The 24,392-nt window shown below is 43.5% G+C and overlaps 2 long non-coding RNA genes across 11 annotated transcripts; both read right to left on the bottom strand.

Moving 5' to 3' along the window:
• Nucleotides 1–19,062: 19,062 nt before the first annotated feature.
• LOC123079052 (uncharacterized) lies at nucleotides 19,063–19,860 on the bottom strand. The gene is made up of 2 exons (XR_006437831.1): nucleotides 19,756–19,860; nucleotides 19,063–19,552 (listed from the first exon to the last, which is right to left on the bottom strand). It is a non-coding gene; the product is annotated as an uncharacterized lncRNA (long non-coding RNA).
• An 84-nt stretch (nucleotides 19,861–19,944) lies between these two features.
• LOC123079051 (uncharacterized) lies at nucleotides 19,945–24,386 on the bottom strand. Of its 10 annotated transcripts, XR_006437826.1 has the most exons (11): nucleotides 23,986–24,386; nucleotides 23,738–23,910; nucleotides 23,262–23,376; nucleotides 22,901–23,035; nucleotides 22,486–22,646; nucleotides 22,284–22,401; nucleotides 21,885–21,952; nucleotides 21,048–21,103; nucleotides 20,857–20,935; nucleotides 20,304–20,463; nucleotides 19,945–20,074 (listed from the first exon to the last, which is right to left on the bottom strand). It is a non-coding gene; the product is annotated as an uncharacterized lncRNA (long non-coding RNA). The 10 variants fall into 10 exon arrangements; XR_006437825.1 differs by having other exon boundaries at nucleotides 21,048–21,175; nucleotides 22,486–23,035; XR_006437829.1 differs by having other exon boundaries at nucleotides 21,048–21,119; nucleotides 22,486–23,035.
• Nucleotides 24,387–24,392: the final 6 nt, after the last annotated feature.

Here is a 24,392-nt window from a genome sequence, read left to right as displayed (position 1 = left end):
CGTGAACAGAAAGTTTCTGGAATTTTCAGCAAGATCAAATAACTATCATCCAAGAAGATCCTATAGGTTTAACTCAAACAATAATTAAAACATAAAAACAAATCTAACCAGAGGCTAGATCAAAGATTTATTCCTAAACAGAAGCAAAAAGCAAAAAACTAAAAATAAAATTGGGTTGCCTCCCAACAAGCACTATCGTTTAACGCCCCTAGCTAGGCATAATAGCAAGGATAGATCTAGGTATTGCCATAATAATAGGATAGATCATTAAAACTCATTTCATATTCTCTACGTTCAGCAGCGAGTTTTCTTTGAGGCAAGCAAAAGTAATCAAAAGGGCTAAATTTAATGGGACAAAAGTCCCCAAGATCAACTTTAGGAGGTATAGGTTCCTCCTTCGGCCCTTCGTATTGCACAACCAATTCATCATTATAAGCATTCTTTTGACAGAACTTTGTGAGCCTATACTCGAAAGAATATCCTAGCTCATTATTTCGAATAGCAAAATCATTATTAAGTTCAGAAATTCTATCAACTAGAACATTGGTAGGAACCTTTTTTCTAAGGTTCTCATTAAAAGCAACATAGTCTAGAGATTGAAAACGCATTATTTCCTCTTGATCAAATAGGATAGTTTCTATGGGAGGACGGCTAGCGTCCACCCTATAATGCGCAAAGATTTCTTTGGCCTCTTTTATTATAAATCTGAACTCATGAGCCAAAAAGATAGTAGCGGCACGCTTAACAGAAGAATGCTCAATATTAGAAAATTCTAGGAAAATCCTTTGTATGCAAGGGTGCATGTGCATAAATTGCCTTTCAAGTTCAACTACAAGCATGGCAATAGCGTCCGCAAGACTACTAGTTCTATGAAGAATAGAACTGCCCATAGAAGGCAAAGCACCGGCACAAGTAAAGAAATCTTGAATAACCCCTTTTCCAATAATATTACCACTACCAATTCGGATTTTTTTGTATGCAAGATAGGGGGTTCTTCAGCAGGAGCATCAGAATTTTCCATGTTATTACTATTGTCCATATCGACAATAGTTTCCCCAATTTCAGACATAACGGCAGAAAGTGCGAGGAGCAAAAAGAGAGAGGGAGGCAAACGGAAAAGAGTGGGCGAATAAAATGGCAAGGGTGAAGTGGGGGAGAGGAAAACGAGAGGCAAATGGCAAATAATGTAATGCGGGAGATAAGGGTTTGTGATGGATACTTGGTATGTTGACTTTTGCGTAGACTCCCCGGCAACAGCGCCAGAAATCCTTCTTGCTACCTCTTGAGCACTGCGTTGGTTTTCCCTCGAAGAGGAAAGGGTGATGCAGTAAAGTAGCGTAAGTATTTCCCTCAGTTTTTGAGAACCAAGGTATCAATCCAGTAGGAGGCCACGCACGAGTCCCTCACACCTACACAAACAAATAAAATCCTCGCAACCAACGCAATAAAGAGGTTGTCAATCGCTTCACGGTCACTTACGAAAGTGAGATCTGATAGATATGATAAGATAATATTTTTGGTATTTTTATGATAAAGATGCAAAGTAAAATAAAGCAAAATAAACGACACCAGAAATAGCTAAGTGTTGGAAGATTAATATGATGGAAAATAGACCCGGGGGCCATAGGTTTCACTAGTGGCTTCTCCCATGAGCATAAGTATTACGGTGGGTAAACAAATTACTGTTGAGCAATTGATAGAATTGAGCATAGTTATGAGAATATCTAGGTATGATCATGTATATAGGCATCACGTCCGCGACAAGTAGACCGACTCCAGCCTGCATCTACTACTATTACTCCACACATCGACCGCTATCCAGCATGCATCTAGAGTATTAAGTTCAAAAGAACAGAGTAACACTTTAAGTAAGATGACATGATGTAGAGGGATAAACTCATGCAATATGATATAAACCCCATCTTGTTGTCCTCGATGGCAACAATACAATACGTGCCTTGCTGCCCCTACTGTCACTGGGAAAGGACACTGCAAGATTGAACCCAAAGCTAAGCACTTCTCCCATTGCAAGGAAGATCAATCTAGTAGGCCAAACCAAACTGATAATTCGAAGAGACTTGCAAAGATAACCAATCATACATAAAAGAATTCAGAGAAGATTCAAATATTGTTCATAGATAAACTTGATCATAAACCCACAATTCATCAGTCTCAACAAACACACCGCAAAAGAAGATTACATCGAATAGATCTCCATGAGAATCATGGAGAACTTTGTATTGAGATCCAAAAAGAGAGAAGAATCCATCTAGCTAATAACTATGGACCCGAAGGTCTGAGGTAAACTACTCACACATCATCAGAGAGGCTATGGTGTTGATGTAGAAGCCCTCCATGATCAATGCCCCCTCCGGCAGGACGCCGGAAAAGGCCCCAAGATGGGATCTCACGGGTACAGAAGGTTGCGGCGGTGGAATTAGGTTTTCGTGGATGCTTCTGTTGGTTTGGGGGTATGTAGGTATATATAGGAGGAAGAAGTACGTCGGTGGAGCAAAGTGGGCCCCACGAGGGTGGAGGGCGTGCCTAGGGGGGTAGGCGCGCCCCCTACCTCGTGCCCTCCTGGTTGATGTCTTGACGTAGGGTCCAAGTCCCGTGGATCACGTTCGTTCCGAAAATCACGTTCCCGAAGGTTTCATTCCGTTTGGACTCCGTTTGATATTCTTTTTCTGCGAAACTCTGAAATAGGCAAAAAACAACAATTCTGGGCTGGGCCTCCGGTTAATAGGTTAGTCCCAAAAATAATATAAAAGTGTATAACAAAGCCCATTAATCATCCAAAACAGAATATAATATAGCATGAAGCAATCAAAAATTATAGATACGTTGGAGACGTATCACTATGCTCAATTCTATCAATAGATCGACAGTAATTTGTTCACCCACCATAATACTTATGCTATCTTGAGAGAAGCCACTAGTGAAACCTACGGCCCCCGGGTCTATTTTCCATCATATTAATCTCCCGTCAACAAGCTATTTCCGGCGCCGTTTATTTTGCTTTCTTTACTTTTAGTCTTTATCATAAAAATACCAAAAATATTATCTTATAATCTCTATCAGATCTCACTCTCGTAAGTGACTGTGAAGGGATTGACAACCCCTTTATCGCGTTGGTTGCGAGGTTCTTATTTGTTTGTGTAGGTGCGTGGGACTTGAGCGTGGCCTCCTATTGGATTGATACCTTGGTTCTCAAAAACTGAGGGAAATACTTACGCTACTTTACTGCATCACCCTTTCCTCTTCAAGGGAAAACCAACGCAGTGCTCAAGAGGTAGCACGTAGCCACAATCGATTCAACTAAAGTTGGAGAAACAGACACCCGCCAGCCACCTGTGTGCGAAGCACGTCGGTAGAACCAGTCTCGCGTAATGTCGGTCCAGGCCGCTTCATCCAACAATACCGCCAAATCAAAGTATGACATGCTGGTAAGTAGTATGACTAGTATCGCCCACAACTCACTTGTGTTCTACTCGTGCATATAGCATCTACGCATAAACCTGGCTCGGATGCCACTGTTGGGGAACGTAGTAATTTCAAAAAAGATCCTACGCACACGCAAGATCATGGTGATGCATAGCAACGAGAGGGGAGAGTGTTGTCGACGTACCCTCATAGACCGAAAGCGGAAGCGTTATGACAACGCGGTTGATGTAGTCGTACGTCTTCACGATCGACCGATCCTAGCACCGAAGGTACGACACCTCCGCGGACTGCATACGTTCAGCTCGGTGACGTCCCACGAACTCACGATCCAGTAGAGCTTCGAGGGAGAGTTCCGCCAGCATGATGGCATGGTGACGGTGATGATGTTGCTACCGAAGCAGGGCTTCGCCTAAGCACCGCTACGATATGACCGAGGTGGAATATGGTGGAGGGGGGCACCGCACATGGCTTGGAACAATCAACTTGTGTGTCCTAGGGTGCCCCCCCGCCCCCGTATATAAAGGAGCAAGGGGGGAGGCCGGCCGGCCTTGGTGCGCCCCAATGAGAGGAGGAATCCTCCTCCTAGTAGGAGTAGGATTCATCCTTTCCTAGTCCTACTAGGGAGGGGGGAGGGGGAAGGAAAGAGAGGGAGAGGGAAAGAGGGGCCGCGCCCCCCTCCCATAGTCCAATTCGGACTCCCCATAGGAGGGGGCGCGCCACCTCCTGGGCTACAGCCCTCTCTCTCCCCTAAAGCCCACTAAGGCCCAATACTTCCCCGGGGGGTTCCGGTAACACCTCCGGCACTCCGGTTTTCTCCGAAATCACTCGGAACACTTCCGGTGTCCGAATATTTCCGTCCAATATATCAATCTTTATGTCTCGACCATTTCGAGACTCCTCGTCATGTCCGTGATCACATCCGGGACTCCGAACTATCTTTGGTACATCAAAACACATAAACTCATAATACCGATCGTCATCGAACATTAAGCGTGTGGACCCTACGGGTTCGAGAACTATGTAGACATGACCGAGACATGTCTCCGGTCAATAACCAATAGCGGAACCTGGATGCTCATATTGGTTCCTACATATTCTACGAAGATCTTTATCGGTCAAACCGCATAACTACATACGTTGATCCCTTTGTCATTGGTATGTTACTTGCCCGAGATTCGATCGTCGATATCTCAATACCTAGCTCAATCTCGTTACCGACAAGTCTCTTTACTCGTTCCGTAATGCATCATCCCGCAACTAACTCATTAGTCACATTGCTTGCAAGGCTTATAGTGATGTGCATTACCGAGAGGGCCCAAAGATACCTCTCTGACAATCGGAGTGACAAATCCTAGTCTCGATCTATGCCAACTCAACAAGTACCATCGGAGACACCTGTAGAGCACCTTTATAATCACCCAGTTACGTTGTGACGTTTGGTAGCACACAAAGTGTTCCTCCGGTAATCGGGAGTTGCATAATCTCATAATTATAGGAACATGTATAAGTCATGGAGAAAGCAATAGCAGTAAACTAAAACGATCAAGTGCTAAGCTAACGGAATGGGTCAAGTCAATCACATCATTCTACTAATGATGTGATTCTGTTTATCAAAAGACAACTCATGTCTATGGTTAGGAAACTTAACCATCTTTGATCAACGAGCTAGTCAAGTAGAGGCATACTAGTGACACTCTATTTGTCTATGTATTCACACATGTATTATGTTTCCGGTTAATACAATTCTAGCATGAATAATAAACATTTATCATGAAATAAGGAAATAAATAATAACTTTATTATTGCCTCTAGGGCATATTTCCTTCAGTCGTACACCTTCATGATCCGTCCCGATCAAGTACTGAACGTACAACACCTCCGTGTTCAGCACACGTTCAACTCGATGACGTCCTCACCTTCTTGATCCAGCAAGAGGGGCGAAGTAGTAGATGAGTTCCGGCAGCACGACGGCGTGGTGACGGTGTTGGTGAAGAACAATCTTCATAGGGCTTCGCCAAGCACAACAGAAACTATGACGGAGGATAAACTAGAGGGACGGGGTTGCCGGCACACGGCTTGGTGCTTCTTGATGAGTTCCAAGTGCTAGCCCTGCCCCTCTATTTATATGTTGAGCCCTGGGGTCGAAACTTGGAGTAAAAGCCTCCTCAAAGTCGGTTTTGCCCACAAGGAAGAGTCCTTCTCGGACTTCCAGGACCAGACGCCACGGTCCTTGGCGTCTGGCCCAGACGCTATGGGCCTCGGCGTCTGGCCCACGGCCAGACTCCAGGGTCTCCGGTGTTTGGCCCCCTGGCCTCCTTTTGCACCGACCTAAAGCCCCGTGGGCTTCACCCCTTGGTCGAACCATATCATCCTATATATCAATATTTACCTCCAGACCATTCCGAAGCTCCTCGTCATGTCCGTGATCTCATCCGAGACCCCGAACAACATTCGGTCACCAACATACATAACTCATATAATACTATATCGTCAAAAAACTTTAAGTGTGCGGACCCTACGGGTTCGAGAACTATGTAGACATGACCGAGACACCTCTCCGGTCAATAACCAATAGCGGAACCTGGATGCCCATATTGGCTCCTACATATTCTACGAAGATCTTTATCGGTCGAACCTTATGACAATATACGTAATTCCCTTTGTCTATCGGTGTGTTAGTTGCCCGAGATTCGATCGTCGGTATCTTCATACCTAGTCAATCTCGTTACCGGCAAGTCTTTTTACTCATTCCGTAATACATTACCTCGTGACTAACTCCTTAGTCGTTCGCTTGCAAGCTTATGATGTGTATTACTGAGAGGGCCCAGAGATACCTCTCCGATACTCGGAGTGACAAATCCTAATCTCGATCTATGCCAACCCAACAAACACCTTCGGAGATACCTGTAGAGCATCTTTATAATCACCCAGTTACGTTGTGACATTTGATAGCACACAAGGCATTCCTCCGGTATCCGGGAGTTGCATAATCTCATAGTCAAAGGAATATGTATTTGACATGAAGAAAGCAATAGCAACAAAACTGAACGATCATTATGCTAAGCTAACGGATGGGTCTTGTCCATCGCATTATTCTCCTAATGATGTGATCCTGTTATCAAATGACAACTCATGTCCATGGTTAGGAACCCTTAACCATCTTTGATCAACGAGCTAGTCAAGTAGAGGCTCACTAGGGACACGGTGTTTGTTTATGTATTCACACATATATTTAGGTTTCCGATCAATACAATTCTAGCATGAATAATAAACCTTTGTCATGAATAAGGAAATATAAAATAACAACTTTATTATTGCCTCTAGGGCATATTTCCTTCAACAACAAACTTTCATCAATGCCTCGCTTCGCTACAGAGCCTCTTATCTCACGTTTTCACTTCCCACAGTCTCCAGGTTGGAAGGACATCATGTCTCCAGGTTGGAAGGACATCATTATAGACACAGTTTCCCTGCCTCTTGTGACCTCTCTTTGCATTGTCCCGTGGTGACTACGACGCTGGCGCGGCTGGTCACGCGCTCTAGCTGTGGCGGCCACGCTCTGCGCCACTGACCGCGTCGAGCCGCGTCGCTCCGGCCGTGTCCGCGGGTCTGTGGTTGCCGACCTAACTCCCTGCTATCTCGCGACGCTCCCTGACCCTGTTCCCCCTCCGGCAGCTTCCTCGTCAGCGCTCACCGCCGTGCGCCCACAGGCAAACAGTGGCCGACATGGCTTTAATGGCGCTCGTCTCTTCCTCCCCGTGCCCCTGGCTCTGTCCACTGCCTCGTGACCTCCCCTGTTCCTCCCCCATCGCCTACCTCCGAGCTCGCGCGCGTGCCCACGTGTCCGCGGCTCCGACCACGCGTCTACGGCGACGCCAGCACGACACCTCCTCCCCTGGCTATATAAGCCGTCACCGACCGCTCCCGACCTCACCAACCTCTGCTCTACCGTCCCAGGAGTGCCCCTGACCACTCCTCCGAGCTCGAGGAGCTCTCACTCCCTCCTATGGTCGTCGTGCCCGTCGCCGGCCTCCTCTCAAATTGTCTCAACACCGATGCCCTCCCTCCTCCATTCCACCACCAGAGGCCTCCACATCCACCCTAGGGCTACCCCAGCTCTCCCGACCTCCTCCTATGGCCTCTTGCCATGAGTTCTCCGGCGGCCGATGCCCTCCTCCGTCGCGGCCATGGTTGCCCTTGTTTCAGAGCTCCCCGGTGGAGAAGACCCCCACCAAGCGATGCGGCTCCTTCCCTTGAGCGCTCCGGTAGGTCAGGCGCCGCCGATGGTGGCTGGAGTCGCCAGCAAGCCTCGTTGGGGCGGCCTCCTCGCTCAACCAGAAGCGGGCAGGTGCGGGAGGAAGAAGAAGATAGGCCAGGCGGGCCCCACCTCCCCGCGGTCCCACCAGTCAGCCGCACACGCGTTGACCCGGCGCTGCTGACGTGGATAAGTGGAGACGTATCGCTCAGAGTACGTTTTCCAGGTTAGTAAGCGTATTTCGTTGTTCCTTTAGATGAAAATACGTTTTACTATTCTGAAGGCACATTCTCTGAAAGGCGCTTTCTCTTTTTCCAGCCACCGGCCGAACCCACTATTTTGTGAACGTTCATCGGTTAAGAGCAGAAAAGCACAAATTATGTTAGCTTTTCTGCCTAATGAACGAACGGCCATAACTTTTTGCTCACAACTCCAAATGAGGTGATTCCAAAGCCCACTTGTTTATCTCGTCGAGCCCGTTCTTTTGGCATCATTTCCATGATGTTGTCACATTCTGAAAATGACCATTATGCCCTTGCCCTTATTCAGCCCCCTCCGAGAGAGAACGTTTTCCGGTGATTCTTTTCGCGAGCTTTCTTGCACTTCTTCCCGGTGAATCCATCCCTCCCAGGCAAGCCACACCCTCCATTTGCATGATTACAATGCAATACCATGGTTTAAATTATTTAAACTTATTTAAAACATTTCATTAGCTGTGTATGATTTGTTCATGGCATGTCTTGGAGTTGTTTTGATCTTGCTATTTCCATGATGTTGCTTGGAGTTCTAGGACTAATATTTTGCAGCTTATGAGGATGACATGTTGCCATTGGATTATTAGTGGCTTATATTATTTTGGTATCTGATATTATGCTTTGGAGTATTATTTTGGAGTTGATGCTATCATGTGGATCTTAGGTTAATATCTTGATATTATTATCGGATTAGTAGCATCATAGTCTTTGGATTCATAATGATTTTAGTTGATATGCTACCCTCAGAGTATTAGGTTATGACTATATTATTCTCTAGATTATGTGTTGGATATTGCTATGACTTGGATTACAGGTGGACATATGATATCAGAGTATTAGTTATACTTTGGGGATAAATTCCGTCATTTTGTTGGTCAGGTGCCACCAAACCGGGCTTTTCCAGTGCAACCACACTTGCTTTATGGGGGCTCCTAACTGGGTCTATTGTCATGCCTCTTGCTGGTGCCTCCAACTAGGGAAGGTTATATGCGTGCGCTACCCTGATCAGGTAGGCCGGTATAAGCCTTGTGTGCCCGAGTTATTTGCGCGCTTTTGTCCCCGTTTGGGACCGTTTATGTTTTGCCACGACAGTGGCTGTTGGGTGTCACGAGGTGACATCGGGGCCACCCATGAGTTAGCCCAAAGGGGAGTTTGCCGGAGTGGCCGGTAGAGTGTTATGGCAATAGACGGTTTTGTCGGAACGCTGTTGGTCCACCCGAATGGGAGCACGAGGCCTTGGGTTCCATAGTGTGGGTACAGTGTGCTAACCTCTGCAGAGTGTGTGTTTAATCTATCGATAGCTGCGTCCTCGGTCATGGGCACAAGTTCGTACTAAGTCACACCGTTCGATCAACACTCACATGACGGAATGACTTATAGGTAACTTATATATTGATATATTTGAGCAGTACAGTTTGGCAGGATGATGATGAAGATATTGGGATGATCTCGAGGATGATCATTCAGTTGTGATGTGATCATGTGGTGATCACGTGGAGGTATTGATCACGAGGTGATCTAGATGATATATTGCTTGGCGGGATAGCCAAGAGTGAGCTGGTCCTAAGATGTTGGTTCATCTGTATTCTAGTAGTATCATATCATGCTTAGTAGTTCCTTTCTTATCATAGTAGTTGATAATAACTTAACTTGTTAAATGCTATGTTGTTGTATTGCCTTGATGCTTTTGGTTGTTGTGAGCTTGCAAGTATATTCAATGTACTGACCTGGCGTGTCATGCCAGATTGTAGGTGATGTCGTGATTGATTGTTTGCTTGTTGAGGGTACCGATCGTGCGACCTAGAACGTGTCCCAGTAAGAGTTCCTGCGGAGTGGAGTTCACCACCTTCTTCGTTGTTCCACTGCTAGAAATATTCTGCTGCTATGAGTTGTTCTGCTGCTAGCCTAGAGCTATCTTAGCAGGCGTAGTGTCGCCATGTGGATGTGATCCTTTGTAACATCAGACCCTTGTATCCCCTATTCTTTGTAATAAGAGCTGATTTGTTCTATGTCAAGCAGTGTCGTATTCCAGAAGACTTACCTCGATCTCTGGGCTGGAATACGGGGCGTTCCGGTCTCTCTGAGCCGGGGTGCCACAGACGAGTAGCACATGCTAGGTACATCAGTGAACCAGCCACTTGAGAATATCTCAATTGATCTACAGCCGTGCCTTCGAACTTTCGAATCGGCACGCTAGGATCATATGGTGTTGCAGAAGGTTTGTAGTCCGAATATCCAAAACGGCTCAAAATCTTCTCAACATAGTGGGATTACAAAAGTGTAATTCCGCCCTCAGAATTTCTTAGTAGCTTGATGTTCAAGATAACATCAGCCACCCCCAGGTCTTTCATCTCAAAGTTATGAGATAGAAAAGCCTTGACCTCCTCGATGACTTTGAGGTGGGTCCCAAATATCAGTATGTCATCGACATACAAACACAGTATAACTCCTTCGCCCCCACCATAGCAATAGTATACACATTTGTTAGCTTCGTTAACAACAAAGCCAGCAGATTTCAGAGTAGTGTTGAACTTCTCATGCCATTGCTTAGGTGCTTGTTTTAGGCCATACAAGGATTTCACTTGCTTGCACACCTTTCTTTCCTGACCATTTACTACAAAGCCATCTGGCTGTTGCATGTAAATTTCCTCGTCTAGCTCTCCGCTAAGGAAAGCCGTCTTAACGTCCATCTGGTGAACGAGAAGACCATGCGAGGCAGCCAAATCGAGTAACACTCGAATGGTTGTCAGTCTAGCCACAGGTGAATAAGTGTCGAAGAAATCCTCTTCTTCTTTCTGGGTATAACCCTTGGCCACAAGCCTAGCCTTGTACTTCTCAACAGTACCATCGGGCCTAAGCTTCTTCTTGAACACCCACTTACATCCCAATGGTTGACAACCATAAGGATGATCTGTGATCTCCCATGTTCTATTAGCCAAGTTGGAATCCATCTCGCTACGGACCGCATCCTTCCAGTAGTCAGCATCCGAAGATGCATAAGCTTCTGAAATGGAACTGGGAGTGTCATCATCCACGAGGTACATGAGGAAATCATCACCAAAAGACTCTGCAATTCTCTGTCTCTTGCTCCTAACAGGAGCTTCCTCGTCGTCCTCCGTGGAACTCATCACTTTTATGTTCATAATAGTCCATCAGAATGGCAGGTTCAGGAGTGTCATAAGATTCCAGTCTAGAAGTGCTTTGCTTATCTCTCATGGGGAAAATATCCTCAAAGAATGTAGCATCCCTAGACTCCATTATCATACCAACCTTTGATACGTCTCCAACGTATCTATAATTTTTGATCGTTCCATGCTATTATATTATCCATCTTGGATGCTTTATATGCATTTATATGCTATTTTATATTATTTTTGGGACTAACCTATTAACCTAGAGCCCAGTGCCAGTTTCTGTTTTTTCCTTGTTTTTGAGTTTTGCAGAAAAGGAATATCAAACAACGTCCAAATGAGCTGAAAATTTACGGTGAATTTTTATGGACCAGAAGAAGCCCCCGAAGCAAAAGAGTTGGGCCAGAAGAGTCCCGAGTCAACGACAAGGGTGGAGGGCGGCCCCACCCCCCTAGGGCACGCCCCTGCCATGTCGCTGACTCATGGACCCCGCTGACTTGTTCCCGACGCAAAAAATTCCTATAAATACCAAAACCCCCAAAAATAAACCTAGATCGGGAGTTCCGCCGCCGCAAGCCTCTGTGGCCACGAGAAACCAATCGGGAGCCCGTTCCGGCACCCTGCCGGATGGGGAAACCATCACCGGTGGCCATCTTCATCATCCCGGCGCTCTCCATGACGAGAAGGGAGTAGTTCACCCTCGGGGCTAAGGGTATGTACCAGTAACTATGTGTTTGATCTCTCTCTCTCTCATGTTCTTGACATGGCACGATCTTGATGTACCGCAAGCTTTGTTATTATAGTTGGATCATATGGTGTTTCTCCCCCTCTACCTTCTTGTGATGAATTGAGTTTTACCTTTGAGGTTTCACTATTATCGGATTGAATACTATTATGGATTTGAGAACACTTGATGTATGTCTTGCGTGGAATACCCGTGGTGACAATGGGGTATTCTATTGATTCACTTGATGTATGTTTTGGCACTCAACTTGCGGAATCCCGAGGTGACATTGGGGTAATCTATGCATAGGGATTGATGCATGTTTTCTTCCTTGTTTCTCCGGTAGGAATCTTGGGGCACTCTTTGAGGTTCTTTATGTTGGATTGAATATTATGAATCTGAAGTTGTTTGATGCGTATCGTATAATTGACCCACGGGTACTTATGGTGACATTGGAGTATCTAGGTGACATTATGGTTGATTGATGTGTGTCATATGGTGTTATTTTACTAAGAACTCTAGGGCTGTTTGTGACACTTATAGGAATAGCTCAATGGATTGATCGGAAAGAATAACTTTGAGGTGGTTTCGTACCCTACAAGCAATTTCATCTTATGTTCTCTGCGATAAGACCTTTGGAGTGACTTTTGTCGCACGTTGAGGGATTGCCATATGATCTAATTATGTTATCATTGTTGAGAGAACTTGCACTAGTGAAAGTATGAACCCTAGGCCTTGTTTCCAAGCATTGCAATACCGTTTTCGCTCACTTTTACCACTTGCTACCTTGCTGTTTTTATATTTTCAGATTAAAAAAACATATATCTACTATCCATATTACCCTTGTATCACCATCTCTCCGCCGAACTAGTGCACCTATACAATTTACCATTGTATTGGGTGTGTTGGGGCCACAAGAGACTCTTTGTTATTTGGTTGCAGGGTTGTTTGAGAGAGACCATCTTCATCCTACGCCTCCCACAGATTGATAAACCTTAGGTCATCCACTTGAGGGAAATTTGCCACTGTCCTACAAAACTCTGCACTTGGAGGCCCAACAACGTCTACAAGGATAAAGTTGCATAGTAGACGTCAAGCTTTTTTCTGGCTTCGTTGCCGGGGAGGCTAGGTAAGCGGCACTCAAGTCCCGTCAACGAAGCTCTTTTCTGGCACCATTGCCGGGGAGGTGAGTGCTTGAAGCTATATCTTTAGATCTTGCAATTGAATCTTTTAGTTTCTTGTTTTATCACTAGTTTAGTTTATAAAAGAAAACTACAAAAAAATGGAATTGAGGTTGCCTCACATGCTTCATCTTTTTAATGTCTTTCGTGAAAATGATGGAAAGGAAAATTGTGCTCAAGTGTTAGAAGAAGAAGTTAATAAAATGTTTGGCATAAAGTATTTGTATGATGAGCATGATTGCAATGTTGTTAGTGTGAATTCCTTGAATATCCATGATGCTAATGATATGCAAAGCCATAAGCTTGGGTTTGATGAAGATAATATTTGTAGTCCCCCCAAGTTTGATGAGCAAATTTATTATGATGAAAGCATGCCTCCTATCTATGATGATTATTGTGATGACATGTGATTTTAATTTTCAATCCCATGATAGTTATTTTGTTGAGTTTGCTCCCACTATTCCCAATGAGAAGAAATTTGCTTATGTGGAGAGTATTAAAAATCCTATGCTTGTGGATAATGAAAAGAATGCTTTATGTGATAGTTATATTGTTGAATTCATTCATGATGCCACTGAAAATTATTTTGAGAGAGGAACATATGCTTTTACATATCTCAATAATATCAAGTTTCCTCTCTATGTGTTGAAAGTTTTGAAGTTATGCTTGTTTTGCCTTCCTATGCTAGTTGATTCTTGTTCCCGTAAGTTGTTTGCTCACAAAATCCCTATGCATAGGAAGTGGGTTACGCTTAAATGTGCTAGTCATATTCTTCATGATGCTCCCATTATGTTTTAATTCTTATCTTCTATGTGAGCATCATTGACACCATCATGCCTAGCTAGAAAGGCATTAAAGAAAAACGCTTGTTGGGAGACAACCCAATATTTACCCCTACTGTTTTTGTGTGTTCACATGATTATGCTACTGTAATAATCATGTTTTATAGCTTTTGTTTCAATAAAGTGCCAAGTACGACCTTTGGGATGGTCTATGGTGATAGTTAACTTGATTCTGCGCAAAACATAAACTTTTGTTCTCAGTCCAGGATTTTTGAAAATTCACTGGAACGTGCTTTTGATCTGAATTTTTGACACATGATTGGTATAAAAATTGTCTATGTTGCCCTAATTTTTCAGAATTTTTGGAGTTACAGAGGTATGGAAACTTTCCAGATTACTACAGACTGTTCTGTTTTTGACAACTTCTGTTTTCATTGTGTAGTTTGCTTATTTTGATGAATCTATGAGTAGTATCGGAGGGTATGAACCATGGAGAAGTTGGAATACAGTAGATATAACACCAACATGAATTTAGAATGAGTTCACAACAGTACCTAAGTGGTGATTTATTTTCTTATACTAAAGGAGCTTACGAGTTTTCTGTTGAGTTTTGTGTTGTGAAGTTTTCAAGTTATTGGTGAAGTTTCGATAGACTACGGAATAAGGAGTGGCAAGAGCCTAAGCTTGGGGATGCCCAAGGCACCCCAAGGTAATATTCAAGGACAACCAAGCATCTAAGCTTGGGGATGCCCCGGATGGCATCCCCTCTTTCGTCTTCGTTCATCGGTAACCTTACTTGGAGCTATATTTTTATTCACCACATGATATGTGTTTTGCTTGGAGCGTCATTTTATTTTATTTTGTTTTGCTTGCTGTTTGAATAATATCCCAAGATCTGAAATTCTTAAATGTTAGAGAGTCTTCACATAGTTGCACAATTATTCGACTATTCATTGATCTTCACTTATATCTTTTGGAGTAGTTTGTCGTTTGCTCTAGTGCTTCACTTATATCTTTTTAGAGCACGGCGGTGGTTTTATTTTGAAGAAATTGATGAACTCTAATGCTTCACTTATATTATTTTGAGAGTCTCTCTAAACAGCATGGTAATTTGCTTAGTTTATGAATTTAGTCTAGTATGATGGGCATCCAAGAGGGATATAATAAAAACTTTCATATAAAGTGCATTGAATACTATGAGAAGTTCGATTCCTTCTGACTGTTTTGAGATATAAAGATGGTGATATTAGAGTCCTGCTAGTGAGTAATTGTGGATTGGTAAGAATACTTGTGTTAAAGTTTGTGATTCCCGTAGCATGCACGTATGGTGAACTGTTATGTAACGAAGTCAGAGCATGATTTATTTATTGACTTCCATCCTTTGTGTAGAGGTCGGGATCGCGCGATGGTTAACTCCTACCAACCCTTCCCCTGGGAGCATGCGTGTAGTACTTTGTTTCGATGACTAATAGATTTTTGCAATAAGTATGTGAGTTCTTTATGACTAATGTTGAGTCCATGGATTATACGCACTCTCACCCTTCCACCATTGCTAGCCTCTCTATTACCGCGCAACTTTCGTCGGTGCCATACACCCACCATATACCTTCCTCAAAACAGCCACCATACCTACCTATTATGACATTTTCATAGCCATTCCGAGATATATTGCCATGCAACTTTCCACCGTTCCGTTTATTATGACACGTTCCATCATTGTCATATTGCTTTGCATGATCATGTAGTTGACATAGTATTTGTGGCAAAGCCACCTTTCATAATTCTTTCATACATGTCACTCTTGAGTCATTGCACATCCCGGTACACCGCCGGAGGCATTCATATAGAGTCATATTTTGTTCTAAGTATCAAGTTGTAATTTTTGAGTTGTAAGTAAATAGAAGTGTGATGATCATCATTATTAGAACATTGTCCCATGTGAGGAAAAAAAGGAGAGGCCAATGAAGCCTGAATAAAAAAAGGAGGCCAAAGAAACCAAACAAAAAAAGGGAGAAAAAGAGAGAAGGGGCAATGTTACTATCCTTTTTCCACACTTGTGCTTCAAAGTAGCACCATGATCTTCATGATAGAGAGACTCCTATGTTGTCACTTTCATATGCTAGTGGGAATTTTTCATTATAGAACTTGCCTTGTATATTCCAACGATGGGCTTCCTCAAATTGCCCTAGGTCTTCATGAGCAAGCAAGTTGGATGCACACCCACTTAGTTTTCTTTTGAGCTTTCAAAAACTTATAGCTCTAGTGCATCCGTTGCATGGCAATCCCTACTCACTAACATTGATATCTATTGATGGGAATCTCCATAGCCCGTTGATATGCCTAGTTGATGTGTGACTATCTCCTTCTTTTTGTCTTCTCTGCAACCACCACTCTATTCCACCTATAGTGCTATGTCTATGGCTCACGCTCATGTATTGCGTGAAAGTTGAAAAAGTTTGAGAATACTAAAGTATGAATTGCTTGGCTAAGACCGGGGTTGTGAATGATTTGAATATTTTGTGTGATGAAGATGGAGCATAGCCAGACTATATGATTTTGTAGGGAGAGCTTTCTTTGGCCATGTTATTTTGAGAAGACATAATTGCCTTGTTAGTATGCTTGAAGTATTATTGTTTTTATGTCAATATAAACTTTTGTTTTGAATCTTATGGATCTGAACATTCATGGATAAATATGTTAGGTAGCATTCCACATCAAAAATTCTATTTTTATCATTTACCTACTCGAGGACGAGCAGGAATTAAGCTTGAGGATGCTTGATATGTCTCCAACGTATCTATAATATTTTATTGTTCCATGCTATTATATTATCCATCTTGGATGTTTTATATTCATTCATATGCTATTTTATATTATTTTTGGGACTAACCTATTAACCTAGAGTCTAGTGCCAGTTTATGTTTTTCCTTGTTTTTGAGTTTTGCAGCAAAGGAATATCAAACGGAGTCCAAATGAGCTGAAAATTCACGGTGATTTTTTATGGACCAGAAGAAGCCCCCAAAGCAAAAGAGTTATGCCAGAAGAGTCCCGAGTCAACGACAAGGGTGGAGGGCGCCCCTACCCACCTAAGGCGCGCCCCCTGCCTTGTCGCTGACTCGTGGACCCCCCTGACTTGTTCCCGACGCCAAAAATTTCTTTAAATACCAAAACCCCCAGAAATAAACCTAGATCGGGAGTTCCGCTGCCGCAAGCCTCTGTAGCCACGAAAAACCAATCGGGAGCCTGTTCCGGCACCCTACCGGAGGGGGAAACCATCAGCGGTGGCCATCTTCATCATCCCGGCGCTCTCCATGACGAGAAGGGAGTAGTTCACCCTCGGGGCTGAGGGTATGTACCAGTAGCTATGTGTATGATCTCTCTCTCTCTCTCTCTCGTGTTCTTGACATGGCACCATCTTGATGTACCATGAGCTTTGTTATTATAGTTGGATCATATGGTGTTTCTCCCCCTCTACCTTCTTGTGATGAATTGAGTTTTACCTTTGAGGTTGCACTATTATCAGATTGAATACTACTCCCTCCGTCCCAAAATTCTTGTCTTAGATTTGTCTAGATACGGATGTATCTAATACTAAAACATGACTCAATACATCTGTATTTAGACAAATCTAAGACAAGAATTTCGGGACGGAGGGAGCTTATGGATTTGAGAACACTTGATGTATGTCTTGCGTGAGATACCCGTGGTGACAATGGGGTATTCTATTGATTCACTTGATGTATGTTTTGGCACTCAACTTGCGGAATCCCGAGGTGACATTGGGGTAATCTATGCATAGGGATTGATGCATGTTTTCTTCCTTGTTTCTCCGGTAGGAATCTTGGGGCACTCTTTGAGGTTCTTTATGTTGGATTGAATATTATGAATCTGAAGTTGTTTGATGCGTATCGTATAATTGACCCACGGGTACTTATGGTGACATTGGAGTATCTAGGTGACATTATGGTTGATTGATGTGTGTCATATGGTGTTATTTTACTAAGAACTCTAGGGCTGTTTGTGACACTTATAGGAATAGCTCAATGGATTGATCGGAAAGAATAACTTTGAGGTGGTTTCGTACCCTACAAGCAATTTCATCTTATGTTCTCTGCGATAGAAACTTTGGAGTGACTTTTGTCGCACGTTGAGGGATTGCCATATGATCTAATTATGTTATCATTGTTGAGAGAACTTGCACTAGTGAAAGTATGAACCCTAGGCCTTGTTTCCAAGCATTGCAATACCGTTTTCGCTCACTTTTACCACTTGCCACCTTGCTGTTTTTATATTTCCAGATTACAAAAACCTATATCTATTATCCATATTACGCTTGTATCACCATCTCTTCACCAAACTAGTGCACCTATACAATTTACCATTGTATTGGGTGTGTTGGGGACACAAGAGACTCTTTGTTATTTGGTTGCAGGGTTGTTTGAGAGAGACCATCTCCATCCTACGCCTCCCACGAATTGATAAACCTTAGGTCATCCACTTGAGGAAAATTTGCTATTGTCCTACAAAACTCTGCACTTGGAGGCCCAACAACGTCTACAAGGATAAAGTTGCGTAGTAGACATCAACCTTCACGTCGTGTACTTCAGATTTCACCACTAGAAATCTATAGCCAACGCTATGCTTGGCATAGCCAATGAAAACGCAATCCACAGTCTTTGGTCCCAACTCGCACTTTTTGGTTATCGGCACGTTGACTTTCGCCAAACAGCCCCAAGTGCGCAAATAAGAGAGTGTAGTTCTTTTCTTTTCCCATTGCTCATAGGGAGTAGTCTCATTATCCTTCATGGGAACTTTATTCAGGACATGACATGATGTCAGTACAGCCTCCCCCCACCATGCCTTGGATAAACCCGATGTATCTAACATGGCATTAGCCAAATTAGTTTGAGTACGATTTTTCTGTTCGGCAACCCCGTTTGACTGGGGTGAATAGAGAGGCGTCCTCTCTGAATAATACCATGTTCTGCACAGAATAGATCAAACTCACTAGAAAAGTACTCTCCACCATGATCAGACCGGACTCGTTTTATTTTCTTCTCAAGTTGGTTCTCAACTTCAGCCTTATAGATTTTAAAGTAGTGCACAGCCTCATCCTCAGTACTAGTGGTTGGGGTGCACCCTAGGTGCGCCTCCTGAGAGGAAGTTGGGGCGGTGCCAGATGGGGTGCGCCCCTTTCACTTTCCTACTTGTACTATGATCTGTTGTTCGGCCATGAGACATTTTCCCTTTTTATTAGTTTGAAGTCAGGATGCTCTCAACGGGGAAGAAGATTCAGTATAAGTAAAAATGCCCTTGTGATGTCCTTCTGCTTATTTTCCTCATGTATATGATTCTACCTTACACCACAAAACGAACAAAAGAACCTTCTTCCCTTGAGAACAGGCCTTGGCCTCGAACCTCGGTAGGACCACAAACGCAATTGACGTCGGGGCCAGGTGCACGGTCGAATCCACGCGGACGGCACGAGGTTCAGGACCGGGACGCAGCCATCGCCTGCCAACTCCAGCTGGACGCCATTCAGCAGCATCGTCCTACTCTGGTGGTCGCCGCCCTTGGCGTTTAGATGGTACTCATTCCTCTTCGTGCTCTCACTCAACGGCTTGCTTCCCAGCCATGACACCGCTCTTCTGAGGCCGCCGCTGCGCCTCTAGTGGCCGCTTATTTTTTTGAAGTTCAGGTTGAGGACTTGAGGTCGTTCTAGAGGGTCGCGTTGTACCCAGTGCTGCTGCTTAGGTTGAACAGGAGGAGTATGACACCTTTCTGCATTGTGGAATATGCAAAGCTTTGCTGAGAACAGCAGAAATGATTGATCAAGCTGATGTTTCAATGGTAGTTGAAGTAACTCTTCAGACACAAGTAACTTAGCAAGTTAAGAAGAACAGCCATATCACTTCAACATTGGTAACAAATATAAAGTATCTCAAGCAGTTCACTTTAAGAATGACACAACGTCGGATTCTTACGTGTCGCTTGCTGAAGTGAGCATAAGCACGCAGCTTGCGCGGTGCATTTATATCAACTGAGAGAACTCCATTGCCCATAAGCCGATGCCCTAGCAGAGCACTGAGAACAGAAGGAGGGATCAACACATATGAGCCACGTTCTAGAAAACATTGCAGCGACTGACTACAATTTTTTTTACAAATGTGAGTCTTGCCTGTAGTAATTAGGATAGGTAAGAATGTCTTCGTGTCAAGCAAACCGTAGTTGCCTCTGATGAGAGTCCGCCTGCAGAACACTTTTGTGTTGTACTTCGATGCCATTCCAAGTTGATCAAGGTACCTGTTTGTACCAAAATTATGCCACGATCTTTTGCGATTACTCTGTGTATGAGTGTATAAATAGTAGACTCATAAAAATATCGGTGAGGCACAATTTAATCTTAGAGCAATTCATTGAATAACTGAGTGGAGATATTATCCGTGTGGATCTTACTATTTGTGATGGAATTAAATGTCTAATGGTTGGGGTGCTTTACATGCATGTGGTAATAACCAAAATAAATAAGTACCGAGCCAGGGGTCGCCCTCTCACTTATCAGACGGAAGCAGACCCAATATGCCTGAAACAGTCCTTTTCATTGCATCAACAGTTTCAGGAGGGACATCTCTATGGACTATACTTAGATCCGAAGGTTTTACATCTTTTATCAAGTTCCAAAGTGAAGATTTCTGCAAACAGTACAAGTGCGCCATGATTATGAACAGTATCAATACACCGACTCGACAGGATTAAAAGATGCTAATCCTATTCTAGATAACTTTTTCGAGTGGAAACTCACAACAATCTATTCTTTCTCAGTGGAAGGTAAATAACTTCCTCATATCTGTCCGGAGACACCTCAGTCTACAGGTAAACTATCCTATGTTGCATTGTTGCTTATGATTTCAACTTCTATCTACACATTGCAAATTTATGTTGTGGAGCTTCACACAGAATTAGTATATTTCTTAATAATTAATTTGTATTTGCCAAACAAAGTCTTAAAAGAAACATCCAAACAACATGCCATCAGCAGCCTAGCACCAGAGTGTTGATATGAGTAGCATGCACTAATTACTAACCTCAACAGCCACCATGGATCGTAGTCTATTTCAAAGAATTGATAAGTCATCGGCAACCAATTCAAATGTCTTGTTGTTCCTGGGAGCAAGATAAAATTTTCTCATAAGGGAATAGTAATACACTGTACTTTGCATGATTATCACTCATGCATTAACTCAAAAGATAATTTGAGCATCAGCATCGCGCTCACCTCGGGGAACCCATGGAGACGCCTCCTCTGCGCGTGGAGCTCATCAGGTGACGCCACTGAAGAGGCCAACGCCTCAAATATTTCAGACCAACTTTCTTATATAGTATAGAAACTTTCATAGGAAAATACTTTAACCAAATAAATTTCGGGTCAGGAGGCATCCATATGTTAATAAAAAAACATTTATGTAGGTGCGGTCATCTCGATGATCCACATAATTCAACACAAACATAAAATCTATTCATGTAGGTTAGATGAAGAAACAAATGGAAAGGAAAGACAATCTGCACGGAGTCTCCGTCATGAATCTCATTGTCACCCAAAGATTGTTGTTTCTTTATTTTAGATCAGTTTGTTGTACATCCACTCCCCACAGCATACTTCATTTTTAAATTGGAGAGAACAGTACATTGCTCTTGGGCTACTGAATCTTAAGAAAACCTAGCAAGATATGTACCCATCCAATAGAATTTCCCAAGAAAGATAAGACCGATGTCTTATTGATTGGTCTATGCTGCACACTGAGATCGTTTTGAATGAATACCTAGAAGTTAGGCCTGACAACAAGACCAAAAAATTATCTCTTATTTATTACAGATCAGAAATGCATAATGTAGTTCCCTCTATTGAATTTTCCTCCCTTCAATGATGTTACTCTTTTCAATGCACATAATTAATATCACTTTGTAACCAACCACCAGTCCACCACTAGTATACTCAAAAACAGGTTTCAAGCTATGAAGACTGAATGGAACTCTTATTCGAAAAAGAAATGAAAAAACTCTTATTCAAAAAGAACTGAAAAAACTCTTATTCAAAAAAGAACTGAGAAACTACCTTACTTGGGTATTGCATGATGTAGTACTTCCGAACGAGATCCAAGCACAAAAACATTCCAAGTTTCTCTACAAAAAGAAATATAGTTCTGCTCTTCAGGTTAAGTTTCAAACCATGTCACTCAATAAATATAAATAATGAGCAGTTTAAATTCAAGATGTACTATAAATCTTGTTCTAAGGAAATTATTAGAGTCATGGCACATGAGTTCACTTTTGTTACGGCTGAATATTTAGTTCTTCTGAAAGGCACTTCAATGTCTAAAAAAAATCTAGAAAGAAATTCTCCACTGCACCGCTACTTGCACCAAAATGATTAAACCTAGTAAACTCCCTTCAGAAAATTCTGTTGGACTGTTAGCACTTCAATATTGAGTTCCCAATTTGGATTAGAAGAGACCTTTGATGTGCGTACAAACTATGCAGCCTTGGCCCTTCAAAAACAATGCTCCCATTCCACTGAACCTACGCTTGCTTGAGAAAATAAGGACGCCAACTCCGGCAACAAGTGCATCAATCTGGATCAATTTTTTCCAATGAAAAAGAGAAGAACATGAATGCATATGCAAAGAGGAGCGGTAAAAAGGTGCATGTCCACTCACTGTCCTCTCCAACCTTCATGGCATGGCCGTGTCGTCTCTCTGTCGTACGCCTTGGCGACCATCTTGATTGCGGCGTGGCAATCGCCGCACACTGGAGGTTCTTGAACACATGTATGGGCGCTCCGGCCGGCATGGCAAGCAGCCCGAACACCACGGTGAGCCTCCCAGAGTAAGCAACAAATTCAATTCATCTCACACACCATGAGCGATCAGTGGTTCTAGGCTGCTAATCAAACTGCTCTTGCCAAACTATAGCTACAAATGTAGATTTCAAAGGTTCTCTAGGATACAGCCAACATCAATATTACAGCAGGACAGTAAATAAAGTAAAGATATACTAACGAACTCAATGAATAAATAAATTGCTTTATAGAAAACGGTAAGGGCACTTGAATAAAAAAGGCTTCAATCTTACCTCAACATAATCAACCTGACCACCAGCTTCAGTCAGTGTTTGCACTATTTGATCCTTTATACGTTCACCAACACTGTTGCTATTATTCAACGCGGCAGTTCTAACATTTACCAGTGATCTACTAATCGATAATGCCTACAAAGAAAACAATTGCCAAAGATAGATAGTATCAAAATTGTTTGTTCCATGGCATGTATCAACTATTAGTCTTCTTTCTATTGAATACCCAAACCAATAATAGAAAGGCAATCATAAATGATAAGATATTGTGATAAAACAATTCTATCTTCTATAAATGCACCATTCAAAAGTCAGAATACAAGTGGGCGAAACAATTTGTTAATTTGTGTAGAAGACTAACCTTCTCCCTTCCTCAAGGGATAGACTAACATTATGAGATCTCATTGCAATACCATTGGCTTCTCGCACTATATCTGATTCTACTATATCTCTATGAAAAAATCAAGGTCACGAACCTGAAAAGAGCATGAGCATATTTCATTCGTGTGGGAGGAAACAAAATAAAGATTACACCATAGTTTGATAGTGAAAAGGTATTGTCCATGTGTTCACATTGGTACTGAACAACATATCAAATAAATTCAGTTCTAAAAGGAGAATAGAAGACTCTCTTTTGAAATACTAAGGAAAACGTTATTCAATAAACGTTGAGGTACCACTTGAAACCCAACAGAGTTTCTTTATCCCCATGGACACTGCGCCTTAAGGGCGCATATATTTGAAGCAGTGTTGGCCGCGGCCCTGAATAACAAACCCCAACCTAGATAGAGCAAGACTGCAAAACAAGGAGATTCAGGGTGAATTGATGGAGCTTACCAGGCAGTCCGCACGCCGCCTTGAGCAAGCAGCTGCGACGGCCCGCACTGGCCTGGGAGCACGGGCATTAATGGCGCGCCGCGCAGGCCATTAGCCATGCCATTATCTAGTGTCGGGGGATAGAGATGGCGCCGCTGATTGCCGGCCGGTCGCACACCTGTTTGCCACGTAACCTGCCACCGAATCACTCGATCAAACACAAGAGAGTGGTGGAGGGGAAGGGTGATCGAGTGGTGGCGCGTGCGTACCAAAGAACTCGATGATGATGGGGGCGAAGCCGTTGAGCGTGATGATGTCCTCGGATGCTGTCCTCGACGCCATCTCTCCTCGGCATCGCACTCACCTTGGGGAACCCGCAGAGATGCCTTTCCCGCGCGTGGAGCTAGTCCGGCGACGCCGCTGAAGAGGTCGTCGCCACGACCACCCGTGGCCGTCGGGCGCGGGAGGAACGTCCATGAGACAGAGCCACACGTGGGCGGGACGAGCCACCGTAGGCCGCCAGAGCCTCGCCGGTGACGAAGGGGACGCCGCGCCCGAAACCCTAGCCATGGCTGAGGGTCGACAGTGAGCGTGAGAGGCCGGATCTGGAGGGATGAGAGGAAGGATCAGAGCGAGGGGAGGTCGTCAGTCTGCCACCCTTTGTCGGGACTCGCCG

This window comes from Triticum aestivum, chromosome 3D (assembly GCF_018294505.1).
Source record: "Triticum aestivum cultivar Chinese Spring chromosome 3D, IWGSC CS RefSeq v2.1, whole genome shotgun sequence".
Classification (NCBI taxonomy): domain Eukaryota; kingdom Viridiplantae; phylum Streptophyta; class Magnoliopsida; order Poales; family Poaceae; genus Triticum; species Triticum aestivum.
The sequence above is the reverse complement of the archived record's forward strand: the minus strand, read 5'-3'. Positions and strand labels throughout refer to the sequence as shown.